The sequence below is a fragment of the Schistocerca piceifrons genome, chromosome 8, assembly GCF_021461385.2.
Source record: "Schistocerca piceifrons isolate TAMUIC-IGC-003096 chromosome 8, iqSchPice1.1, whole genome shotgun sequence".
NCBI classification, from domain to species: domain Eukaryota; kingdom Metazoa; phylum Arthropoda; class Insecta; order Orthoptera; family Acrididae; genus Schistocerca; species Schistocerca piceifrons.
In genome coordinates this window covers 194,201,449-194,226,950 of record NC_060145.1, presented here as the reverse complement: position 1 = coordinate 194,226,950, position 25,502 = coordinate 194,201,449, and positions in this window count along the sequence as shown.

Sequence of the window (25,502 nt, the reverse complement as noted above, 5' to 3'; positions counted from 1 at the left end):
AGGAGTCCCGGTTTATTACAAAACTCTTTTTTTTTCAGTTTAGATTTGGTTACTGATATTGGCGAAAATTTATGAAATTCGTACCTCTTCATGACTAGTCAGCAATATGATATGATTAGATTGGATTAGATTAATACTTGTTCCATATATCATGCCCTGGTTCCCGGGTTCGATTCCCGGCGGGGTCAGGGATTTTCTCTGCCTCGTGATGACTGGGTGTTGTGTGCTGTCCTTAGGTTAGTTAGGTGTAAGTAGTTCTAAGTTCTACGGACTGATGACCATAGATGTTCAGTCCCATAGTGCTCAGAGCCACTTGAACCACTTGAACCATAGATCATGAATACGACATTCCGTAATGATGTAGAACGTGTCATTTTACTGAAAGACTTCCTTACATACCATGATTCAGTTTCTTTGCAACAATTTTTTACACTCTCTCTCTCATTCTTTTTTATTTTTATCTCTCTCTCTCTCTCTCTCTCTCTCTCTCTCGCTCTCTCTCTGTCTCTCTCTCTCTCTCTCTCTCTCTCTCTCTCTCTCTCACACACACACACACACACACAGACACACACACAATCTTTCTTTAATATTTATTTGTTTGTAGTGCTCTACTATCGGCGAGGCTCGAAAACGTTCCTCAACCATTTTCTTAGGTTTGAGTACACTTACGAAAAATATATAAAAACAACTACGAGAGTTATTGAATTATGAAGCTTAGTTTGCAGTCAGTTCTGAGTTACAGAATTGTGAATCAGACGGATTACGTATTCCAGGCCGTAGCAGCCACGCCTTTGAGACGTCAGCTATGGTCACTTCCAAGCCCACTGTAGGATCACATCGGTTAGTCTTCTTCCTGCTGGTAATGTAACTGAGATTTGGCAACAAGGCAAGATATATTTGGCTGCTCTGTGATCCACGAGTTACTTCCTGGTGTGCACGGAATTAAGCCTCAAAGTTCATTTGACTTTTTCCTGTCATTTCCATTGATTAATCTGAGTTATTATTAACGCTTGAGCTGTAACAAAAGATTGTAAATTTCAGGTTTTCAGCCCAGGAAAGTGGTTGCAAGTGGAAATCGCATGTATTCTCGTCCTTTAAAAAGCGGTTTACGAGTTCTAGCCACTACTGATCTCGTAAGAGGAGACCTAGACGCATGCCTCTTCCCTAGCTCTGTGGAAACGTGCTAACCTGAGAGAAAACGTCTGTTATGGTTTGCGGTTCCAGTCTTGCTGACTGCGCTGTTCTTATCCCTTCTGTGAAAGAGCTACAAGCAGCCAGATTCCACATCGATAAGGAAATCGCAAGAAAATACTTTCGGCTCATAGTGCAATGGTGAAAAACTTGCAACGCTGCACAACAGGTAACGCCTCTTTCCGCTGCTGACAAACTAATTTTGGGTTTCTAGGAATACATAACTTTATTTATGAAATGCCACATTTGCATACCACTTGAGTATGACACAGGATACCGATCAAACACAGACCCAATCGAAATCTAAGTGATTAGTATTTTACGAATTCGTGCCGATAGAGGCACGCTTGTGTACAGATACTCAGTTTTATTGAAACAGATTTTCGATGTAAGGTTATCGTGGGCAGTTTTATTTCATATCTTATCCCACAGTGCACAATTTTCGTACAGTTTCTTTTAGTGTTGTTAAAACATTATTTAACATGAGAGAGAAATGAATCATCAATGACATATGCGAATTCTCTGATGTTATCCATAATAGTCTGACAATGCACAAGCAGTTTATTGATTACATGCATGTAGAAAACTTGTTCTGAGTTAAGGCTGTCAAACAAGGTCTTATGAAGAATAAAATGCCACTGCCACACGACAGCTAATGTAGATAATACTTTTCTGACGTATTTTGGCACGATGCGCTCTCCCCATACATAATACAAAAGTTTCGAGATGCATCTGCAGCCTAGCCAGCTATTAAACCTGAAAAGAACAAAATGTCGCAGAAGATAGCACTTTTTCCACATACAACTATTTTGGGTTGAGAAGCGAAGGGAATTATGTTCAAAGTTCCATTAGATGGATAACTTCAGCAGACAGCAGTTTGGCGTTTTAAAACAATGTAGCAGTGAATGTACCAAAACTCGCGACGTCGTATCAACAGCGCGCGACGCCTATCATTACCCTACTAGCGGACACATAGCTACAACACCTCCAGAACTCAACAACAATTCCTCCAGAACTTGCACATTGCACAGTGCTGTGAGATAATGCATATGGCTGGATCTAGACTTCTGAGACACAGACAGTTGCCGCTTTTCTTTTGCACTGAACGACGGTTTTTAACAAACAGATACCGCAATAGAATAGCTCAAGTCGAAAGGAACACTTCCTGTTTATATTTCTGCATCCTACACTGTTGGAAGTTCTGTGTAGGTGTCAGTTATGTGATTTTATTTCGGTGATTACAAAATAAAGTCGAATGTATGCACTGGGTAGCTAAGGCAGCTAGTTCATGGCGATTCGGTCAACCAAGTAAATGAATGTACTGAACATGCTCGAAACCACTACAGGGAGTCTGTGTGTCAGAATTCAAATCCAGTGTGGCGCAACATTGCTATGATAGAGAAAGGAGTGATAGAGAAGAGAATTTGGTGGTCTCTTGGATTGATGCTAGGTTCATATACTTCTAGTCTCGGTTCAAATCCAACTTCTGCTAATTATTTTTGATAAGGAGAGACAGATCTTGTCCTTTTCTGGCTACGCCAAGTGAAGAAAGTATAATGGCATTGTGGTCTGACATTCATGTTAAACATGATATTCCTTCTCTACCAAGTAGACGTTAGGTTGAACCACAATAAAGTCAGGAGTCGCAACACGTAGAAACTCTATCACCAGTAACCCTTCTTATACTAGTTATTTAATTCTAGTGACGAAACAAACGCTATTTAGGATCACAGGACACTTATTCAATCTTTTATTTGAGCTTCTGTATGTCGATAAAATTGGTTCTGATCTGGGTATGCAACTCAGATCGCCCTTAACGCGGAATTTGATCCCTTCGTGACAATACAGCTCGACTGCAATTTGTTGTTTGTTCAAAACTGCAGATTCCTCAACATCTCCACATATCGCGCGTAAAAGGGTTCGAATCCGGGCCCGGCAATAAAGCCTACATTATGTATTATCAAGCTCTAGCATGAGAACACCTATTTGCTGGTGGGTAATAATTTTGATTTTTAATGTGTTTTCATTCGTTGTCAACACTAACGGTATCTGACGTTTTTGAGTCCCAGTGCGACATAGAACTGTTTGCGAAATCATTGTAAATTCAAGGATGTTATTCCGAGCTGCTGGTGGAGAAAAATTCGGTAGCTGACGTCTTTGTGTGCAGTCAACAACGTTATGTGTGGGGCTCGATTCCCAGTCAGCACTGAACTCTTCGTCATATTATTTCTAGTTCAAACATGCTCACATGTCGCAGCTGGTGTAACAAACCCAATTTTAACGTTCGTTTTCTCTAGAATATAACAGCGATAAGTGCCAGGTTGGAGTCCTGGGAAAGAAAAAATTAATGTTTCGTGACGTCATTTCAGTTAAAACATCGCGCTACTGCCGAGAAAATCCGATATGTCACAGTTGATTGTGCTTCGATGACAATCCAATTAGGTTCTGGGTTCGAATCCCTGTCCAACACAAAGCTTTACCTCACGGCATTTCAAGAAAGTTACATGTGAAGAAGCAATATTTAACATCCCTCGTAGTTCGTTAACAAGGACAATAGATGCAGGGTAGGAATTCGCGTCCGTTAAAATGTTTACGTTATGTAATTTAAGTTGATATTTGCTAACTGATACTGTCTAAAATCGAGGTATATCACTCTCTGTATGCCTAGTCAGGAATGACTGTTAGTTTCCGTCAGTCACGAAGTCTTTGCTTAGTTGCACGACCTCGGTTTGAATCCATATGCAGAACAAGACGGTTCGTCGTGTCATTTAAAGGTCATACATATTCTCAACTAGCTGCTCGTGAATAACCTAAATGTTTAATGTCATTTTGTGATAAAATATAAGTACGGTATGTTATTTTGAAGAGGAAATCATGAATACGACGAACTTACTACGTGAATTACCTATTTGACGTAATAATGAGAGTGGTAACATTTCATGTATGTCATTTGTTGTACTAAATGTGAACTTAGAAGCCTGAAGAACCGTCTTATCTGTGATAAGATGTTCCCTGATATTTGTAGTACCTTGGTATTACTTTACATCTTAGGTTATTGCGATACAGAGCAGTGTTCTCTAGTGGTGACTTGTTGGAATCATTTTCAATAGTCAAAAGACTGTACCGAGGGGCGATTAGAGGACCTGCTAGACATCTGCGCTATGTAGGTTGCATTCGAATAAGGCGAAATGCAATTCAGGTCGTTCGGATACTTTTGAGCACGACTGTACCTTCTGTAGAAGACAATTTTAAAATTGTCAAAACCGTAGTCAAGGTTTACTAAACCAGTATATAGAAACTGATGTTCTCGAACTGCCAACCGATTGAAGCTCTTGCATACGCAGTTACTGAAACGTAGTCGTCTTTAAAGTATAGTATTTTGCGTACTTACGTACAATAACGCCATACTGTATTTCATAATGAGTAACACGTGACTCAAAAAGTACAGATTACAGAAAAACAATCTGCGAGAAAACTGTATGGTGCTCTCCTGCAGTTGTCTTGTAAGTGCTTATCGAAGGAAACAGGCCTTCTAACCTTTCCCTTATACCACAGATGTTCGGTAATGAAATAATCGACCACATTTAGAAAATAATAGAAGTGTCCCCAACTACAGCACAAGGAAAATATAATATTCTCTTCGCGACTTTGTAGCTGCAAATGGCTCAGAAGTGTGTTTATTAGACAGAGTAAACTTTGATCAGTTCCCCAGTAACATAAAATGTCCGGCAACGAAGGCAATTAAAATTTTGAAAAGAAATCTTTTGCTCTATAATTCCTCCTTTGCTGTTGACGTACTATTTATATACAACTACTGGCGTAACTAATGTGATGTATACATTTTCGTTAAATTTAAGTATCTGTATGTTTTAATTGTAATACGAAAAGTGTAAAAGACTAATGAGATTAATGTATTACATTCAGCTCTACTGTCATAGAGCCATATACACAGATATACCAAGTACATCTTACGTGTAACCTAGATTGATTCCGCTGGAACCGTTGTGCACAGCGACTGTATGGAACTTTAAAAAAAGAACCGGAATTCATCAAGCAGTCGCAAATCCACTATGTGTTTTTAGTGCAGGTACAGAATAGCTGTTTTCAGTGGATGCACTAAAGATAGGTATTCGATATCAGAAATGTAGGTCTACTACAAAAACACGGAGCGAATTTACGACTGATTGCTCAGTCCCGTTTCCCTTTATGTCATGTGTAATATGACTCGTTCTACATTGTTTCAATGGAATTTATCACGTTTCTCTATGGAACATTGTATTATATATTTAGCTCATTACCAACGAGGATGCAAGCATCTGATATTTAGTGTGAAGCAACTTACAGACTTGAAACTTGTTTTGGATATTGGGTCGCGTCGTTATGAAATTTTAAAACAATTAAAATGGCTTAGCAGGGGTCTTTTTCAGGGTGACTCACTACGCCATGAGGAGGACCGCTGCAAAATCGGTCGAAACATCGGCATTTTAGTTGTTTTAATCTTTAATAATAATGCGACATGATGACCAAAATCGTTTTATACAAACTAGACTGCATGTGGAAGCCTAAGAACTCATCTGACGTGAAACATTTATATTATGTAGCTCCTCACCTTTCCGCCATTCATCTTGCATCTTGAAAGTGAAAATCAAATACAAAACCATAAAATAATAAGAACAGCAGTAATAAATTTAGCTTTTTGCATTATGTCGATTAGACTACGTGACCTCGTGTACGGCTTCGGCTAGCAGCACGAAAAGAATTTTTACGTTGAAAGTGTAACATTCAAATAATAGAAAACTTTACACCTAAGAATATGCATTGCCACGACCTAATACAGTCTTTATCTGATTACATTTACATGTATGAACTGTACACAATGGGTATAGGATTTAGAATAGGCATCTGCAAATAAACAAAAAAATCATAAGCGCAATATAATACTGCACTTTTCTTTACATTTTTGTTTAATTTCTTGCATTGTACACGGCAGAGGGAGAGAGAAGGAGAGAGAGAGAGAGAGAGAGAGAGAGAGAGCGAGATCTTTACACTATTAATTTTACATTTACAATCAACAAATGTATACTTTGTTATATTTATTCATTTTCTCTAATAAAACTTTACGCCTGCTAGATCTAATATCCTTCATACACTTTAAATCGGGTACAATTCGCCTGTCGTCTTAAACACTCTGGAATTCTAGTACAGTTTTGATGATACTCTTACCACTGATCGATATTCAAGCGACAGCAAGGGCGGCTAAAATGTTCAAAAACGGCATAAAAATGATATTTTTCAACGATCATACCTTCTTGTTGGTGATAAAAGGTTAGGTAAGAGTTTTGGATAGTCCACGGGCTATGAACGATTTCTATCGCCAACAAAAGAATCGAATTAGTGTCACTATCGTACGGTACTGTGTCAAAATATGAATACTACACACTTCATCCTGCTAAGGCAAATGCAGCCAATCCATTGGTTTTTATCTTTTATTTTATTTTATATATTTATTTGTTTTTGCATTGTATGTGGTCTACGGAAGGCTTGATAGGACTTATTGAGGCACTATTAGTTCATTGGATGTTCCTTGGAAAACCCCACAAAAAAAGAGTTTTTCTAATATATTTGTGCCCTCACCGGCGGACGAAAACTTAGCTGCGAATTTCGTGACGGCTAGACACAGAAAATGGCTATAATTTTGACACTGTGTATCTAACCATGAAAATTTTCTTCATATCTTTATCCATTTGCGAGACCCAGAGGTTCAGAAAACCCTTCTTCTATAAGTAAAAACGCACGTGACATGCGGTGTGAGACGTAAACGTACTTTATAAAGTGACGGTGCATGGAGAAATATTGCTTTAAAATGTTTCCATTACCATCTTGGAACTCCATGTTGTAGTACTGAAGCTCATGCAATTCCTTCTTCTTTTTTTTTTTTTTTGCCTATAAAGTTCCAAGGCATCCCAGATATGCTCAAGAATGTTCATGTCTGTGGAGTTCGTTAGTCAGCGAAAGTGTTTAAACTCAGAAGAGTGTTGAAGTTCTAAACATGGCAGAAGAGTGTTCCTGGAACCACAGTGTAGCAATTCTGGACATGTGGGGTTCCGCGTTGTCCAGTCTGAATTGCCTAAGTCCGTCGGAATGCACAGCACACGTGAATGGATGCAGGTGATCAGACAGGATGCTTACTTACGTGTCACCGGGCAGAGTTGAATCTAGACGTATCAGGGGTCTCTTACCACTCCAACTGCACATGCCCCACACCATTACAGAGCCTCCACCTGCTTGAACAGTCCCCTAGTGACATACAAGGTCCATGGATTCATGACTTTGTCTCCCTACCCGTACACGTCCATCCGCTCGATACAATTCGGAAGGAGACTCGTCCGACCAAGCAAAACGTTACTATTCAACAACTGTTGAATGTTGCTGATGACAGCCCCAGGCGAGGCGCATTGCTGTGTGTCGTGCAATCATCAGGGGTACATGAGTGGACCTTCGGCTTCGAAAACCCGTATCAATGATGTCTCACTGAATGGTTCGCAAGCTGACACTTGATGGCCGAGTTGAAATCCGAAGCATTTAGCGGAAAGGCTGCACTTCTGTCACGTTGAACGAGTGTCTTCAGGATCTCTTTCCGACCGCAGCGATGTCGGAGATTTGATGTTTTAATGGATTCTTCATACTCAAAGTACACTCGTGAAATGGTCGAAATCCCCACTTCACCACTATCTCGGAGATGCTGTGTCCCATCGCTCGCGCGCCGATTGTAACACCACGTTCAAACTCACTTAAATCTTTGTAGCCTGCCATTGTTACAGCAGTAACCAATGTAACAACTGCGCTAGACACTTGTCTTATATAGGCATTGCTGACCTCAGCGCCATATTCTGCGTTTTTAGATTTCTCTATAGTTGAATAAGCACGCTTGTACCAGTTTCTTTTGCGTTTGAGTGTGTTTGCGTTTTTTTTGCCGAGAGAGGACAATAATAGTGGCAAAGTGACGGAAAACATAAATATTGGAAGACAGTAGACAATGGTTGTTACTGAAAGGGCGAAGGAGACGTTGACAGTGTCAGAGAGAGGGACACAACGGCTGTGGAGCGTAGTTGAGAGTGACAGAACAGTGCCAAGGAAAGAGGGAAAGACACAGTGCTAGGGTGGGAGGTGAGGAACAAGGAGAAAGAAAAGTTGAAATGGGTGAGCTCTAGTGATAATGAGAGACTGAGTACGTGACAGACCCAACGAGGAAGAGAGTGATAGTGACTGTGGGAGTTGATGGCAGCAGCAGGAAGAAAGCTTGAGGTATTAGCAGTAAGAGACAGAAAGAAGGAGACTGTGACATGACACTGTAGTGCTAGAAGAGGACGAAGGGGCTGTGGCTGTGACACAGGAGTCAATGACAGAGAGAGTCAAAGAGATAATGACAATCTGTTGGGCTGAATGAGTGAGAAAGGGCTCGAATGGTCCAAATGGCTCTGAGCACTATGGGACTTAACAGCTATGGTCATCAGTCCACTACAATTTAGAACTACGTAAACCTAACTAACCTAAGGACATCACACAACACCCAGTCATCACGAGGCAGAGAAAATCTCTAACCCCGCCGGGAATGGAACCCGGAAACCCGGGCGCGGGAAGCGAGAACGTGAGAAAGGGCAATTGGGAGTGGATGGGTACGAGCGACCTACAGTGGTGGACCATTTGATGTGAGTTACAGTTAGTGGAGCTTATTAGAGTGTGAGGTGAGCTGCATGTTAGAAAAAGCGCGGTTCGCATGTCAAAATATTTACGAAAATTTTCAAAGGGCCTCAGGAACGTAGGATGAGACTGCTAGGGTACTCCACTTCTCAGTCAGGGTCTCTTTTAAGTAAACAGGAACATATTCTCACTTTTTGTGCTCCGATAAAAGCTTTTTTACACTAGTACACGTGTGAATGGGCGACTGACGGACTACTAACTATCTCTGTCAAAGATCAACACTCGAAATAGTACTTCCACACCAGAAATTGTCTCGTCAAAGTAAATTATATACGATCAAATACCTACGTTTAACTAATATGTGACTGTATCTCACTACTGGAATTGAAAATAGCATATGACCCAATTCCACACACTTAAGCACAGTCACACTTGCACAAAACATTTACAAATATGAAATTACATTGATGTCAACACAACTATTTGCATTTTACTTCTGTCTCTGCCTAGACGGAGTGCTATGTGTCACTGTACCTAGAGCGAATTTTCTTCTGTATAATTGAGAATGTTTAAGGCGTAATAAGTTCACTGAACGTATTGAGCACTCTTAACGTAAATGGAATGACTGGACAGAAACTTCAACGTGAAATTCATATTGTAAGATTACTAGTGACGTATATGGGTGAATATTTTTCTAGTATAGATTTACTAATAATAATAAACGGAATGATACAAATTACTAGGTCCTAACAAATTTAATGTACAAAGTAGGTAAAGGCAGATAAAGCAGAACTGAATTTAATTCAGTCCATTTCTCAAGTGAATGATGTCTCCCACTCGAGCTATATATTAGCTGGAAAACTATGCAACCAAGTATGTGTCTGAATGTAAAATAGAATAACTTTAGCAATGATATTGCTATTCACGGTAGTTGTATGTATCACCTTACTTGTTGTAGTTCTCTATCTCTTTGTTTAATATGCTGTGACTGCTTCATTCTGTATAAATATTCACTGATGTTTTGAGAAAATGACTGTCGATAGCCGTGCAAAGCTATCGTCAACTGAGATATAGGCGGCTGACATTTTCTAGAGCGGCAGTGCTTCCGATGTTTATGATGAAGAAGGATGATGGGTTAATGGCGATGAACTATCTCATAAATGAACAAATTAACTTCAAAAATATTAACTCCTTACTGATCTGATGAAAAAAATGGTTCAAATGGCTCTGGGCACTATGGGAGTTAACGTCTGAGGTCATCAGTCCCCTAGAACTTAGAACTAATTAAACCTAACTAACCTAAGGACAGCACACACATCCAAGCCCGAGGCAGGATTGGAACCTTCTACCGTATCAGTCGCGCGGTTCCAGACTGTAGCGCCTAGAACCGCTCAGCCACTCCGGCCGGCTGATCTGATGTACTTCGTCCCCCCCCCCCCCCCCCCCGCGGCGTGACGTCACGTGTTTTGAAAACGTCAGTGCAATTGGCCGCTGTCCGTCGCCGTCGATCGCCGTTGCCATCACCCAGTAGTGGACGGGTGGTACACATCTTCTTTAACACCGGCATCCATATACCGTTTAATTTGACGCCCTCCTCCTTTCGGTTGAAATTATTTGGGTGTTTAGCGATTTCGATTGCCTCCCTGTAAAGTCTTTCGTAGTATCCGCTCGTGGCCGCTAGTACTTGCGTCTCCTCGAAACGAATATTGTGGTTCCCTGGCTGGAAAGCACGCTCCGCAACAGCTGATCGTTCCGTTTCTCCTCTTCTACAATTTCCCTTGTGCTCTTCCAAACGTTTAGAAACAGTTCTTTTGGTGGTACCCGCATAAACATCACCACAGCTGCGTGGGATCCAATACACTCCAGATTTTTCCAATGGTTTGCGAGCGTCCTTGGCAGGCCTAAGGTATTCCTGTATCTTCCTGGTGGGCTTGTAAATTACGGTAATATTCCGCTTCGTCAAGATCCTCCCTATTCTTTCCGTTACATTTTTAACAAACGGCAGGAAAACCTTAGATTTTGCAGTAGCCTGTACGTCAGCATGATATCTGCGTGGCTGCCTCAACGCACGTTTTATTTCGGTGGACGAATATCCGTTCTTCGTTAGTGCATTGTGGAGATGTTCCATCTCAGCGTCGAGCAACTCAGGTTCACAAATATTTCTAGCTCTGTCCGCTAACGTCTTGATAACACCCCGCTTCTGTTGTGGGTGGTGGTTCGAATCCCGGTGCAAATAACGGTCCGTGTGCGTGGGTTTGCGGTACACTGAGTGGCCCAAACTACCATTTTCGTTTCTAAACACAAGCACATCGAGGAAATGTAGTTTGCCGTCTACCTCCTCCTCCATTGTAAACTGAATTCTTGAGTTTATACTGTTCAGATGTTCGTGGAACCGGCTTAGTTCCTTCCTACCATGACTCCACAACACAAACGTGTCATCCACGTATCGGAACCTTACATTTGGATTCTTGCTGGTAGTACCTAAGGCCTGTTCTTCGAATTTCTCCATAAAGAAGTTAGCAATTACGGGACTTAGGGGGCTTCCCATAGCCACGCCATCCGTTTGCTCATAAAACTGTTCATTCCACTTGAAGTATGTGGTCGTCAAACAACACTTAAACAGCTCCAAAATATCGGCAGGAAAAATTCGATCCAGCTGTTCCAATACATCATTAAGTGGAACCATGCTAAACAGCGATACCACATCGAAGCTGACCAATATGTCCTCCGGCTGGACCACTATGCCATTCAATCTGCTGATGAAATGTGTCGAATTCTTTATATACGAGTCCGAACGGCCCACATGTGGTTTTAACAGCGTAGTCAAAGACTTGGCTAACGAGTAGGTGGGCGAACCAATGACACTTAGTATCGGTCTTAACGGAACATTTTCTTTATGAATTTTGGGCAATCCATAAAGCCTCGGTGGTAGCGCAACCGAACTGCAGAGACCTTTCTGCACACTCTCTTCAATGGAGGACTTTTTTATTAACCGCGACATAGTTCTGAGAACGTTGGTAGTGGGGTCCTTATTCAGCTTCCTATATGCTTGCGGATCCAGTAGATCCGTAATTTTTCTCTGATAGTCGGCCACATCCATAACCACCGTTGCGCCTCCTTTGTCAGCTGGGAGAACCAAAATACTATCGTCGACATTCAGGAGTTTTAAAGCTCTTCTCTCACCCACAGTTATATTACTTTTCGGCGGTTTTCCTTTGGCTAATATTCTCACTGTTTCTATACGGATTTCTTCAGCTGTTACAGAATCTACACTGCGAATTCCTGCTTCTACATTGGCTATAATTTCTTCCGTGGGCACAAAACGCGGACTAACAGCAAAATTTCCTCCCTTGGCAAGCACAGATGTCTCATCGTCAGATAACGATCGTTTGGACAAATTGATAACGGTCCGGGAAACGTCTAAATGCCGAACAGTCTGATTAGGTAGCAAATTGTCAAACTTCTTCTACGCTGTTAAAACCACATGTGGGCCGTTCGGACTCGTATATAAAGAATTCGACACATTTCATCAGCAGATTGAATGGCATAGTGGTCCAGCCGGAGGACATATTGGTCAGCTTCGATGTGGTATCGCTGTTTAGCATGGTTCCACTTAATGATGTATTGGAACAGCTGGATCGAATTTTTCCTGCCGATATTTTGGAGCTGTTTAAGTGTTGTTTGACGACCACATACTTCAAGTGGAATGAACAGTTTTATGAGCAAACGGATGGCGTGGCTATGGGAAGCCCCCTAAGTCCCGTAATTGCTAACTTCTTTATGGAGAAATTCGAAGAACAGGCCTTAGGTACTACCAGCAAGAATCCAAATGTATGGTTCCGATACGTGGATGACACGTTTGTGTTGTGGAGTCATGGTAGGAAGGAACTAAGCCGGTTCCACGAACATCTGAACAGTATAAACTCAAGAATTCAGTTTACAATGGAGGAGGAGGTAGACGGCAAACTACATTTCCTCGATGTGCTTGTGTTTAGAAACGAAAATGGTAGTTTGGGCCACTCAGTGTACCGCAAACCCACGCACACGGACCGTTATTTGCACCGGGATTCGAACCACCACCCACAACAGAAGCGGGGTGTTATCAAGACGTTAGCGGACAGAGCTAGAAATATTTGTGAACCTGAGTTGCTCGACGCTGAGATGGAACATCTCCACAATGCACTAATGAAGAACGGATATTCGTCCGCCGAAATAAAACGTGCGTTGAGGCAGCCACGCAGATATCATGCTGACGTACAGGCTACTGCAAAATCTAAGGTTTTCCTGCCGTTTGTTAAAAATGTAACGGAAAGAATAGGGAGGATCTTGACGAAGCGGAATATTACCGTAATTTACAAGCCCACCAGGAAGATACAGGAATACCTTAGGCCTGCCAAGGACGCTCGCAAACCATTGGAAAAATCTGGAGTGTATTGGATCCCACGCAGCTGTGGTGATGTTTATGCGGGTACCACCGAAAGAACTGTTTCTAAACGTTTGGAAGAGCACAAGGGAAATTGTAGAAGAGGAGAAACGGAACGATCAGCTGTTGCGGAGCGTGCTTTCCAGCCAGGGAACCACAATATTCGTTTCGAGGAGACGCAAGTACTAGCGGCCACGAGCGGATACTACGAAAGACTTTACAGGGAGGCAATCGAAATCGCTAAACACCCAAATAATTTCAACCGAAAGGAGGAGGGCGTCAAATTAAACGGTATATGGATGCCGGTGTTAAAGAAGATGTGTACCACCCGTCCACTACTGGGTGATGGCAACGGCGATCGACGGCGACGGACAGCGGCCAATTGCACTGACGTTTTCACGTGACGTCACGCCGCGGGGGGGGGGGGGGCGGCGCGGATTTAGCGGCAGTCAGTAGCGAGCCAGTGTGTGTGTTGGACCTTCCATCAAGCTACGGACCCCCTTGAAGATGTCTCCCGCAGTCGGAGACGAAACGTTGGGAATCACCACAGATTTCATCAACGGACCACGGTATAACAGCCCGGATAATTATAATGGACATGATATTTCGGGCCGTGAAAGTTTACATTTTAGTAATTGATGTACTTTTTAAGTACGACAACGGACAACTCCGTCAACATTTGTGTAATTCGACGTCTATTTATTAATATTTCTCATTCACATTTCATGTGTGCTTTGGTCCTCACGATAAATGCTTTTAGTAATAGTTATTTGTATCTCTGTCCACTTTTTCTAACATAAATCATATTGAACACTTCTAATTGTAACAGGCATCACAGCGCGACTTAAACTCAGTCTCTTCTCTTTCAAGTGTCATAATAACGCCATTATTTCGTAGAAACCCTCTCAATGCTGCGTACACTCGTATTTTGTGATGAAAACCACTTTCGATCCTCTTCTCTCTGACAACTTTTCATCTTTGGCGTCCCGTTGTCTTCTGCGTCAATCTTCTAGAGTCTCTTGTTTTGAAAATTCTCTTATGTAATCTTCTCACTTGCGTCATCTCTGTTGACAATTTCAAATCTCATTGTTTGTTTCTTAGTTTTGGTGAGTCGTTGTAACAATGCTGATAAGCGTCTGGCAGTTTATTTTGTCCGCCCTCCGTGGTCCTCTGTCTCAGTACTATAATTCTCGCCTCCACTTTACACCAACCATTATTACCACCAAGACTATGACTTCACCATTATAACACTGCTTTTCCTGTTATAGATGACATGTCCTTATCGTCTGTCTTTAAAATTCAGCAACTTTTTTTCAACTTCAGTTTCCTGCACATCAATATTCCGATTCTCCTCCCCGCATTTCGCAGTCCATCCATTACTAGCAACAAAACAGCTCTTTTCCACTAATAAATCAACAAGTTCCTCCTGTACACCTTCATACGTGCCGGCCGAAGTGGCCGTGCGGTTAAAGGCGTTGCAGTCTGGAACCGCAAGACCGCGACGGTCGCAGGTTCGAATCCTGCCTCGGGCATGGATGTTTGTGATGTCCTTAGTTAGGTTTAACTAGTTCTAAGTTCTAGGGGACTAATGACCTCAGCAGTTGAGTCCCATAGTGCTCATAGCCATTTGAACCAACCTTCATACGTCAACACCCTATGATCAGCGGTTCGTCTTCATCTGCCACCTTCACCTTACTGAAAATTGCAGAGCTTAAGTTTCACCTATCATACCAGTCTTTTCTATTTTACTTATAAATGACACAGCACTCTCAATAACGTGACACACAAACTGATGTGGCATTATCTTTGCATAAATTTATCAAAGGAGACAAAATATTAACGTGGCACCTGTTTCACCAAAATACACTGTGGTAATTACAGAAAATTTCCGTTACGAGTGGTGTGTAGTTTATTTAGTTACAGTGTTTATTGAGGTGATCTGCATTGGGCTTACATACCATTATCTGTTGGTCCATGATGGGTACACTGTCCTATCTGCTGCCACTGTAAATTCCAGTTTTGGCCGACACAAGGTGCAACAAGAGTGTTCGTTTCAGTGATGTTCGGCCACGATCAAATCACGAAGTGCTCATGAAAACAGATTACCTAAATATCAGAACGTAGTGTCATCAGACACATGACAAAAGTGAATGTAGTGTAACCCCAAAATCATAACGTTCTCAACACGTCAAGTGAAGGTCGGTTTAATATATTATTATTGTTGGTTTCTTAATTAAAATATTCTTTATTATTATAAATAAATATTATTTATTTGTGCTTTTGTTTTATTCATTGGTTTAGTTATTGTTTTAGTTGTTTTGGCTTAGTTTCTTATTTCCTTTTATCTTTACTCTCCTGAAAGCCTGGAAAATATAAATATTTTGTTTTAGTTACCATCGGAGAGCAAGAGATGTATTGCGCAGCAGCGATCTCGCAGAAATTCCTCGTCGTTACCTGCTCCAGCTGAAATCTCTAAAACCTTTACTCGCTACGCAGAACATTCTTCATTATTGTGTGCTATGTTGTTTGATTAGTCTGGATGGTAGGTCCAACAATTTAGCAAGTTAAAGTTTATTAATTCGGAGATAATCTCTCGGCGAATTTTGAGCGTTGAAAATGCAGGTTCGCACTATCGTTCCAAACTTCTCTTCTGAGCGATCTATGTCTCGTAATATCTGTATCGTGATAATTAACTAATTTCGGTATAGAGATATACTCATCTTGAAAATGTTATGTTTCTAACTGGATTTTATTTTGTGCAAAAAACTGTTTCAATATTTACTATATACAGTAATGGCGTCTCACAACTCTTATCTCTCAATTTCCTTCACAAAGAGTTTCTAAAACAAAATCTTTGGTTCGATAAGGCACAGATATGTGTCAGTAGTACGGGACGTCCGATTCTCGTAGTTGGTATATGCCGTTCACCACAATATCAATCTGTCGCATCCAAATATTAGTTCTGCATTCTCTGATACATTGCATTCAGTATGGTCTAGAATTGCTTGTTACGACAATTATACAAGCATGTGAGCCACGCATAGTGCTCCCTCACAGCGTGCGAAAGAAGTTTGGATTATATAAACCCTAAATTACTTTAATCGCGAAGTTTTGTTAAAAATAGCGATAGACTAACACATGAGTCAGAAAATTCTTAGTTTCTGATCTCTGTGAAACAAGGTATCACGTCGCCAAGCCAAAAGCTCATAAAAATTTTTAAAGAGCCCTCTACTTGCTTTAGCTCACGAATGCTCTCGTCGGTGCAGAATCTGGGGCTCCATCATCCTTCAATGATGTGGAAATGGTTTTGCCTACTTTGAGGACACGATGATTAATTGTTTCTGCATTAAGAATGTCTATGACAGAAATCGTTTATTTAAGGAGGACCAGTACACAATAACCTAAAGGAACATATGGCGGGAAAAGCGGTAGATAACTTAATTGTTCATGTGGTACCAATGTTTTAGTCATAATAGGAAAGAAGCAGTGCGTTTTTAACAATATGGTAAATAAGCTTGCACCATAAGCTTCTTACTTGAATTATTACTTCTTCAGGCAGATCTGGAAAAATATTTTAGCAGGCAGTGGATGTGCTGAGAAAACATTTGGCCCCAGCTGTCGTGACGTGTAATTCCTACCAACAAAAAAAATTTTAAGCAACTGAATGTACTAAAAAGATTCGCCTACACTCACAAATATCAGTTTCAAAAAAATTCCCTGTCATCTCCTCCAAACGTTACATGACATTGGATATACAAACAACGTATTGACGGTTTTCGGAAGAATTTATCAGCGATCTTCACATGTAGTTTGTGACAGAGAGTAGAAAGACACTGCAGAGTTTATTAAACTGTGCCGGCCTTGCTACACCGGGGTCGAGCCGTAGCTCTTCGCCTTTTTCCTAAGACACAAGCTAAGCCTCTGGTCTACATAATCCGTATTTTTTTGTTGTAGAAACGGGAGCAAATCACGCTTCAGTTGGAGACTGGAGATGCGGACACAACGCAGAGCAAGAGCGTGGTATGGCTGTTTGCAGGCAATTGCGGTCCCCAACAGAGGGCGCGCCGAACGGAGGGGTACGGTACCGCTGGACACTGACACACGCAGCAAGCAGCGAGGAGGACTCTGCAGCTGACTATACTATATCACCGTGTGTTGATTGGCAAGGCATCAGCGCGCGCAGAAGAACATGCAGCTGACTTTTCACTACATGCTAACACATACGGAACATGAATCTTGGGAACTGAGAGATTTAATATAAAGAGAAGCGCTGTCTTTGCCGTGTGGTTTTGCTCGCGAAGCTAATTAAATTATATTACAGTTCAATTTATTACAGGCAGAATCTGATTATCAGTGAAGTAGTATTTTAGCCCAACTGTAGCTAACGATTGTTTATCTGATAAACATGTTTTATTTTGCTGTCTTGTCCGTGTAAAATCAGAGAAAAGGAGTGACGTTGTTTGAAACGGACTGGTCAAAGGGGTAGGTAGTGATTAAGAAGTAAATTGCTATTAAATATTAGGTTTACGTTAAATCTTGCTTGCATATTTTATGCGCTGTTTAATGGGTATATCCGATTGCTAATGACAAAAAAAAAGCTTTATCAATTTTCTGTCTTATTGCAGCCAAGTGTATTTAGAGCTTAGCTGCCCAAGCTCAGTGCGATTTGCAAAAGCTTTTGGAAACATTTATCAGCATATGAACTGAAAGAGAATTCAGTTGTGAACACACAATATTTCAAGAATTACTTTTTGTAAGAAATGAGCAATACGGCGGGACATACTACAACTGTGCATAAATTTTAGTTGTTATTTGGACTACTGATGTCAAATAAATGTTTTTGAATGTTTCTTTCCCATTCAGTACATCTCCATTACGATCCACTTTCCTAAATCAGTCTTTGTCTTTGTACGTTCCCCTCCAGCCAAATTTATACAAAACCAGTAATGTGGTAATAGAATGAACTCTTGTGTTAATGTGGATCTTCTTCACATACACTCGCATGACAAGCAAGCGATAGTGAGATGAAACTTAAGATTTCAAATTGCTAATCCGTTCGGGTTCTTATAACTTCACAAAGTTCTATTAGTAGATGTACTTGCCACTTTATTAGCTTCCATTTGTTGTAGAAATGTACATACTTAGGGTCACTCTTCTGACATGGACGCTCACATTCAAAGGCCCACTCCCATTGATCGTGACCGGGCCAAATATCTCATGAAACAAGCGTCAAACGAAAAAACTGCAAAGAACAAAACTTGTCTAGCTTGAAGGGGGAAACCAGATCGCGCTATGGTTGGCCCGCTAGATGGTGCCATAGGTCAAACGGATATCAACTGCGTTTTTTTAAAATTGGAACCCCCATTTTCATTACATATTCGTGTAGTACGTAAAGAGCTATGATTGTTTTAGTTGGACCACTTTTTACGCTTTGTGATAGATGATGCTGTCCAACTAAAACATTCATATTTCTTTACGTACTACACGATTATGTAATAAAAAGTCGGGTTTCCTGTTTAAAAAGACGCAGTTGTTATCCGTTTTACCTATGGCAGCGCCACCTAGCGGGCCAACCATAGCGCCATCAGGTTCACCCCGTCAAGCTAGACGAGTTTCGTTCTTTGTAGTTTTTTCGTTTGATGCTTATTTCGTGAGATATTTGGCCCGGTCACCATGGACCTTGCTGTTGGTGGGGAGGCTTGCGTGCCTCAACGATACAGATAGCCGTACCGTAGGTGCAACGACAACGGAGCGATATCTGTTGAGAGGCCAGACATACGTGTGGTTCCTGAAGAGGGGCAGCAGCCTTTTCAGTAGTTGCAGGGGCAACAGTCTGGATGATTGACTGATCTGACCTTGTTACACTAACCAAAACGGCCTTTCTATTTTGGTACTGCGAACGGCTGAAAGCTAGGGGAAACTACAGCCGTAATTTTTCCCGAGGGCATGCAGCTTTACTGTATGATTAAATGATGATGGCGTCCTCTTGGGTAAAATATTCCGGAGGTAAAATAGTCCCCCATTTGGATCTCCGGGCGGGGACTACTCGAGATGACATCGTTATCAGGAGAAATGAAGAGGCTCGCACACGATAGGGTAGCATGGAGAGCTGCATCAAACCTGTCTCAGGACTGAAGACCACAACAACAACTATAAATGGACTACCCTCTATATATATATATATATATATATATATATATATATATATATATATATATATATATATATATATATATGTTTGTATACACGAACAGTAATACAGTAGTGTAAGCTGCATACCACTAATTACATATAAATACAGCTATAGAAATTTGGAGTGGTTGACCTCCAATGGTGGGTGGTGAAAATGTGTTGTCAGTAGTTAGGAAGACAGTAGTTCAACATCCTGGGCAGAGTAGCATTGGAACATGTGTATATTCCTGGTTAGACGTAGCCAGTAGTTCACCATCCTGAGCAGGGTAGACTGGAGCGGTGGACAGATGCCTGGTTTTTGACCGAGGTAGCCAATACTTCACCATCCTTGGTGGGTTAGAGGTAGAGCAATGTGCGAATGCCTGGTTGTTGACCAGAAGCGCCAACACTCCCAAGGTATAAGCTGCGAATGCCTGGCAGAGAGAGCAGCCGTGAAGCCGTCAGCAAGCGGCCTTTTGTCACTGGTAGCTTACGGCGCTACTCGGCCAGTAAAATGAAGACACCAGCGACTCGTAAAAACTGGAGAGTCGGGCAACAATCTGCAGGGTAAAGTGGACAGCAATCTAGTGTTGTCTTCTAACGACGCTGTGGTATAGGGGAAGGTGTCGTTGTTGTATGACTTCAGGAGCATACCAGATGACATGTATATTATTTCTAATTGGCCTGGTAAATGGCAGCTAGCGATAAATGTTGAAAAATGTAAGTCAGTCTGGATGAGTACGAAAACAACAAACCCGTAATGTTCAGAAACAGCATTTGTAGTGTCCTGCTTGACGCAGTAACGCCATTAAAATAGCTGGGCGGTACGTTGTAAAACGATATGAAATGGAACGAACAAGTGAGGATTGTGGTAGGGAAGGCGAATGGTCGGCATCGGTTTATTGGGAAAATTTTGTGGAAGTGTCGTTCAAGTGTAAAGGGGACCATATATTCTTGAGTACTGCACGAGTGTTTGGGATCAGCACCAGATAGTTTTATACGAAGACGTTGAAGCACTTCAGAGGCGGGCTGCTATATTTATTATTGCTAGATTCGAACAATATGCGTGGATTACGGTCATACTTCGGGAACTCAAATGAGAATCCCTGGAGGAAAGGCGATTATTTCTTTTTTTTATTTTTTTTTTTATTTTAAAGAACACTGTTCAGAAAAATTGGAGAAGAGGCACCTGAATGTGATTGCAGAACGATTCTCCTGCCACAAACATACATCTATCTTAAGGACCACGAAGAAGAAACACGAGAAATTATGGCTTATACGGGGAAATATAGATAGTTGTTTTTCACTCGCTCTGCTTCCAAGTGGTACAGGAAGTGAAATGGTTAGTAGTGTTATAGGGTTCCCTTCGACACGGACCGTAAGGTGGCTTGTGGTTTATGTATGTAGTGTAAAATAAAACTTCTGTTGTGGAACACTTACGGTGTCCGCGGTTTTTCCGTCTTGTTGGCAATTCATTATCATTGGACATAGGCAGCCTAGTGGTAGTATTCGGTAGCCAGTAAAAATCGCCGAATGTAATGATTTCTTTCGGGGTAATCTATGAATTGATCACAACACCAGTAGTACCTTTTTCTATGTCAATTTTTCATAATCACAATCACGTTTTTTTTCGCAATGCGTCACGATTGACATGGTTGTGGGTGAGTTGACTCCTACCAACATAAATTAAATTGCTGTGAGCAGTCACTCTTAATCTTACACACGAGACCTTCTTTGTGGTGACAGAATGCTCCATAGTGCAATCTGAAATCTAGGGTTTCACTTGAACGAGGTAATTTGGTTGCGAGTAGGCAAAGCCAACACTCAGTGACTATTGTGGTAAAGATTGATCTTAACATAGCCTGAAGTCTAGGTTCGGTTTAAATACAATAAACTGGTAGTAAGTCAGCGAAGCTAACTAAATTGCACAAGCAAAATTATTCTGGTAAGAGGTTGATCTACGGCATAATTCGAGGCCTAGGATGGTTGGGGTGTGATAATTTGTGGAGCGTATCAAAGCTCCGTCCCACTCTACAGTTCTTACGCTATGCAGCTTCGTGTGGCATCAGGAGTTCTTCCCCGACGTCTTAAGATATCATGAAGAACCAAAGAATCTGGTACAACTGATTAATATCGTACAGGGTCCCCGCGGGCACGCAGAATTCCCGCAACACGACGTGGAATGGGCTCGACTAATGTCTGAGGTCACGCTGGAGCGAACTGACACCGTGAATTCTGCATAGCTGTCAATAAATCCGCAAGAGTACGAGGGCCTGGAGATGTATTCAGAATAGAACGTTGCAAGACATCCCAAATATGCACAAAAATGTACATGTCTGGGGAGTTTGGTGGTCAGCGGAAGGGTTGAAACTGAGACGAGTGTTCCTGAAGCCTCTCTGTAGCAATTCTGGTCGTGTGGGGTGTCGCATTGCCCTGCTGGAATTGCCGCTGTCCGTCGGAATACACGACAGATATGAATAGATGCAGGTGAGGAGACAAGATGTTTACGTACGTGCCACCTGTCAGAGTCGTATCAAGACGTATCAGGGGTCTAATATTTCTCTCACTGCATACGCCCCACACCATTACAGAGCCTCCACCAGCTTGAACAGTCCCCTTCTGACATGCAGGATCCATGGATTCATGAGGTTGTCTCCATACCTGTACACTTCCATTCCCTCGATATCGTTTGATACGAGACTCGTTCGACTAAGCAACGTGTTTCAGATTATCATCAGTCCAATATCAATGCTGACAGTCCCAAACGGTGCGGAGGGCTTTGTGTTGTGCAGTCATTAAGGGTACACGAATGGACCTTCGGATCCGAAAGTTGATGGCCCAGAATTCAAATCTGCGGCAATTTACGGAAGGGTTGCAGGATCTTTTTCCGGCCACAGCGATGTCGGAGATTTAATGTTTTGCCGGATTCCTCACAGAACCAGAGGTTGTAGAGAGTTTCAGGGAAAGTATTATGGAACGGTTGACAAGAATGGGGGAAATAAATACAGTAGTAGAAGAATCGGTAGCTTTGAGAGATAAAATAGTAAAGGCAGCAGAGAATCAAGTAGGTAAAAAGACGAGGGCTAGTTGAAATCCTTGTCCAACAAAAGATATACTGATTTTAATTGATGAAAGGAGAAAATTTAAAAATGCAGTAAATAAGCAGGCAACAAGGAATACAAACGTCTCAAAAATGAGATCAACAGGAAGTGCAAAATGGCTAAGCAGTGATGGCTACAGAACAACTGTAAGGATGAAGAGGCGTAAGATAGATACTGCCTGCAGGAAAATTAAAGAGATCTTTGGAGAAAAGAGAACCACTTGCATGAAAATCAAGAGCTCAGATGGAAATACAGTTATCAGCAAAGAAGGGAAAGCAGAAAAGTCGAAGGAGTATATAGAGGGTCTATACTAGGGTGATGTTGTTGAGGACAATATTATGGAATGGGAAGATGATGTACATGAAGATGAAATAGGAGATATGATACTGAGTGAAAAGTTTGACTGAGCAGTGAAAGACCTAAGTCGAAACAAGGTCCCGGGAGTAGACAACATTTCATTAGAAGTACTGATAGCCTTGGGAGAGCCAGCCGTGACAAAACTCTACCATCTGGTGAGCAAGATGTATGAGACAGGCGACATACCCTCAGAATTCAAGAAGAATATGATAAGTCCAGTACCAAAGAAAGCAGGTGCTGAAAGATGTGAAAATTACCGAACAATCAGTTTAATAAGTCACGGATGCAAAATACTAACACGAGATCCTTACAGACGAATGGAAAAACTGGTAGAAGCCAACCTCGAGGAAGATCGGTTAGGATTCCGTAGAAATGTTGGAACACATGAGGCAATACTGACCCTACGGCTTGTCTTAGAAGATAGATTAAGGAAAGGCAAACCTACGTTACTAGCAATTGTAGACTTAGAGAAAGCTTTTGACAATGTTGACTGGAATACTCTCTTTCAATTTCTGAAGGAGGCAGGAGTAAAATACAGGGAGGGAAAGGCTATTTACAATTTGTACAGAAACCAGATATCAGTTATAAGATTCGAGGGGCATGAAAGGGAAGCAGTCGTTGGGAAGTGGGTGAGACAGGGTTGTAGCCTATCCCCGATGTTATTCAATCTGTATACTGAGCAAGCAGTAAAGAGAACAAAAGAAAAAACCGGAGTAAGAGATAAAATCCATGGAGAAGAAATAAAAACTTTGAATTTCGCCGATGACATTGTGATTCTGTCAGAGACAGCAAAGGACTGGAAGATCAATTGAATGGAATGGGCAGTTTGTTAAAAGGAGGATATGAGATTAACATCAACAAAAGCAAAACGAGGATAATGGAATGTACTCGAATTAAATCGGGTGATGCTGAGGGAATTAGATTGCGGAATGAGACAAAGTAATAAATGAATTTTGCTATTTGGGGAGCAATTAACTGATGATGGTCGAAGTAGAGAGGATATAAAATGTAGACTGGCAATGGCAAGGAAATCGTTTCTGAAGAAGAGAAATTTGTTAACATTATATATATATATATATATATATATATATATAAGTGTCAGGATGTCGTCTCTCAAAGTATTTGTATGGATTGTAGCCATCTTTGGAAATGAAACGTGGAAGATAAATAGTTTAGACTAGAATACAATAGAAGATTTCTAAATGTGGTGGTACAGAAAATTGCTGACGATTAGATGGGTTTTCAGATACCTAATTAGGAGGTGTTGAATAGAACGGGGGAGAAGAGAAATTTGTGGCACAACTTGACTAGAAGAAGGGATCGGTTGGTAGGACATATTCTGAGGCGTCGTGTGATCACCAAATTTGTATTGGAGGGTAGCTTGGAGGGTAAACATTGTAAAGGTACACCAAGAGATGAATACACTAAGCAGATTCAGAAGGATGTAGTTTGCAGTAGACACTGGGAGAAGAAGAAGCTTGCACAGGATGAAGTAGCATGAAGAGCTGCATCAAACTTGTCTCTGGACTGAAGACCAAAACAACAACTCCCGATTCCTGGTATTCTTGTTATATACATGAAACGGTCGTGTGGGAAAATCCCCCACTACATCATCAGCTCGAAGATCCTGTGTCCCACCGATCATGCGCCAACCACAAACTTATTCAAATCTTGATAATCCAGTATTTTAGCAGCAGGAACCGACCTAGCTACTGCGTCTGACACTTGTTGTCTTCTGTAGGTTTTACTGGCTGCAGCGCCATATTCTTCCCGTTTACATATGTATTTGAATTCACATGCCTGTACCAGTTTCTTCGGTGCTTTAGTGTATGTCTAATCCATGTATGTCTGAACCTTCCTTTCCTTCTTCTTGTCAATGTATTTGAAACGTTCCTTTCTTCGCATTTCTGCGGGGAACATCCTCATTCCTTTAGAGTCCATCTCATTACCAAAATTCTTCTGGAGTAGTACATTTTAAACGGTTCATTACTCTTCTCATCCTCTTTTTCCACCCACAGTCCAATATACATTGTCACACAATTTTGTGCTCCAAACATAGATTTTCAGAAATTCCTTCCACAAATTAGGGCTTAGGTTTGATACTGATAGATTTTTCCTGGCCTAGAACGTCAGCTTTGCCGTGTTAAACTGCTTCTTATGACATCCTTGATCCATCCATTATCATGTGCTAATCCTAACGTATCTGAATTCCTTAACCTCATCTGCTTCGTCATTCACATTCCATGTTTTGTTTATCGTTAATCTCATTTCTGCTGCTCTACATTAATTTAGTTTTTCTTCTGTCCATGTTATATAATCATTACGCGATTCATTTCATTGAAGACGTCCTGTAATTACTCACTCTCACTGAGGACAGCGATATCATCGAATTTTATCGTTAATATATTTTCACACAGGATTTTAGTGCCACTGTTGAACTTTTGCTTCAATAACAGATTAATCAATATCGTAGGCCACCTGGGTTAGGTTAAAACATAGTAATATGATTGTCAGTTGGCGAAAGCGGTAAATATAATCATCAGAACACAATTCTGGGA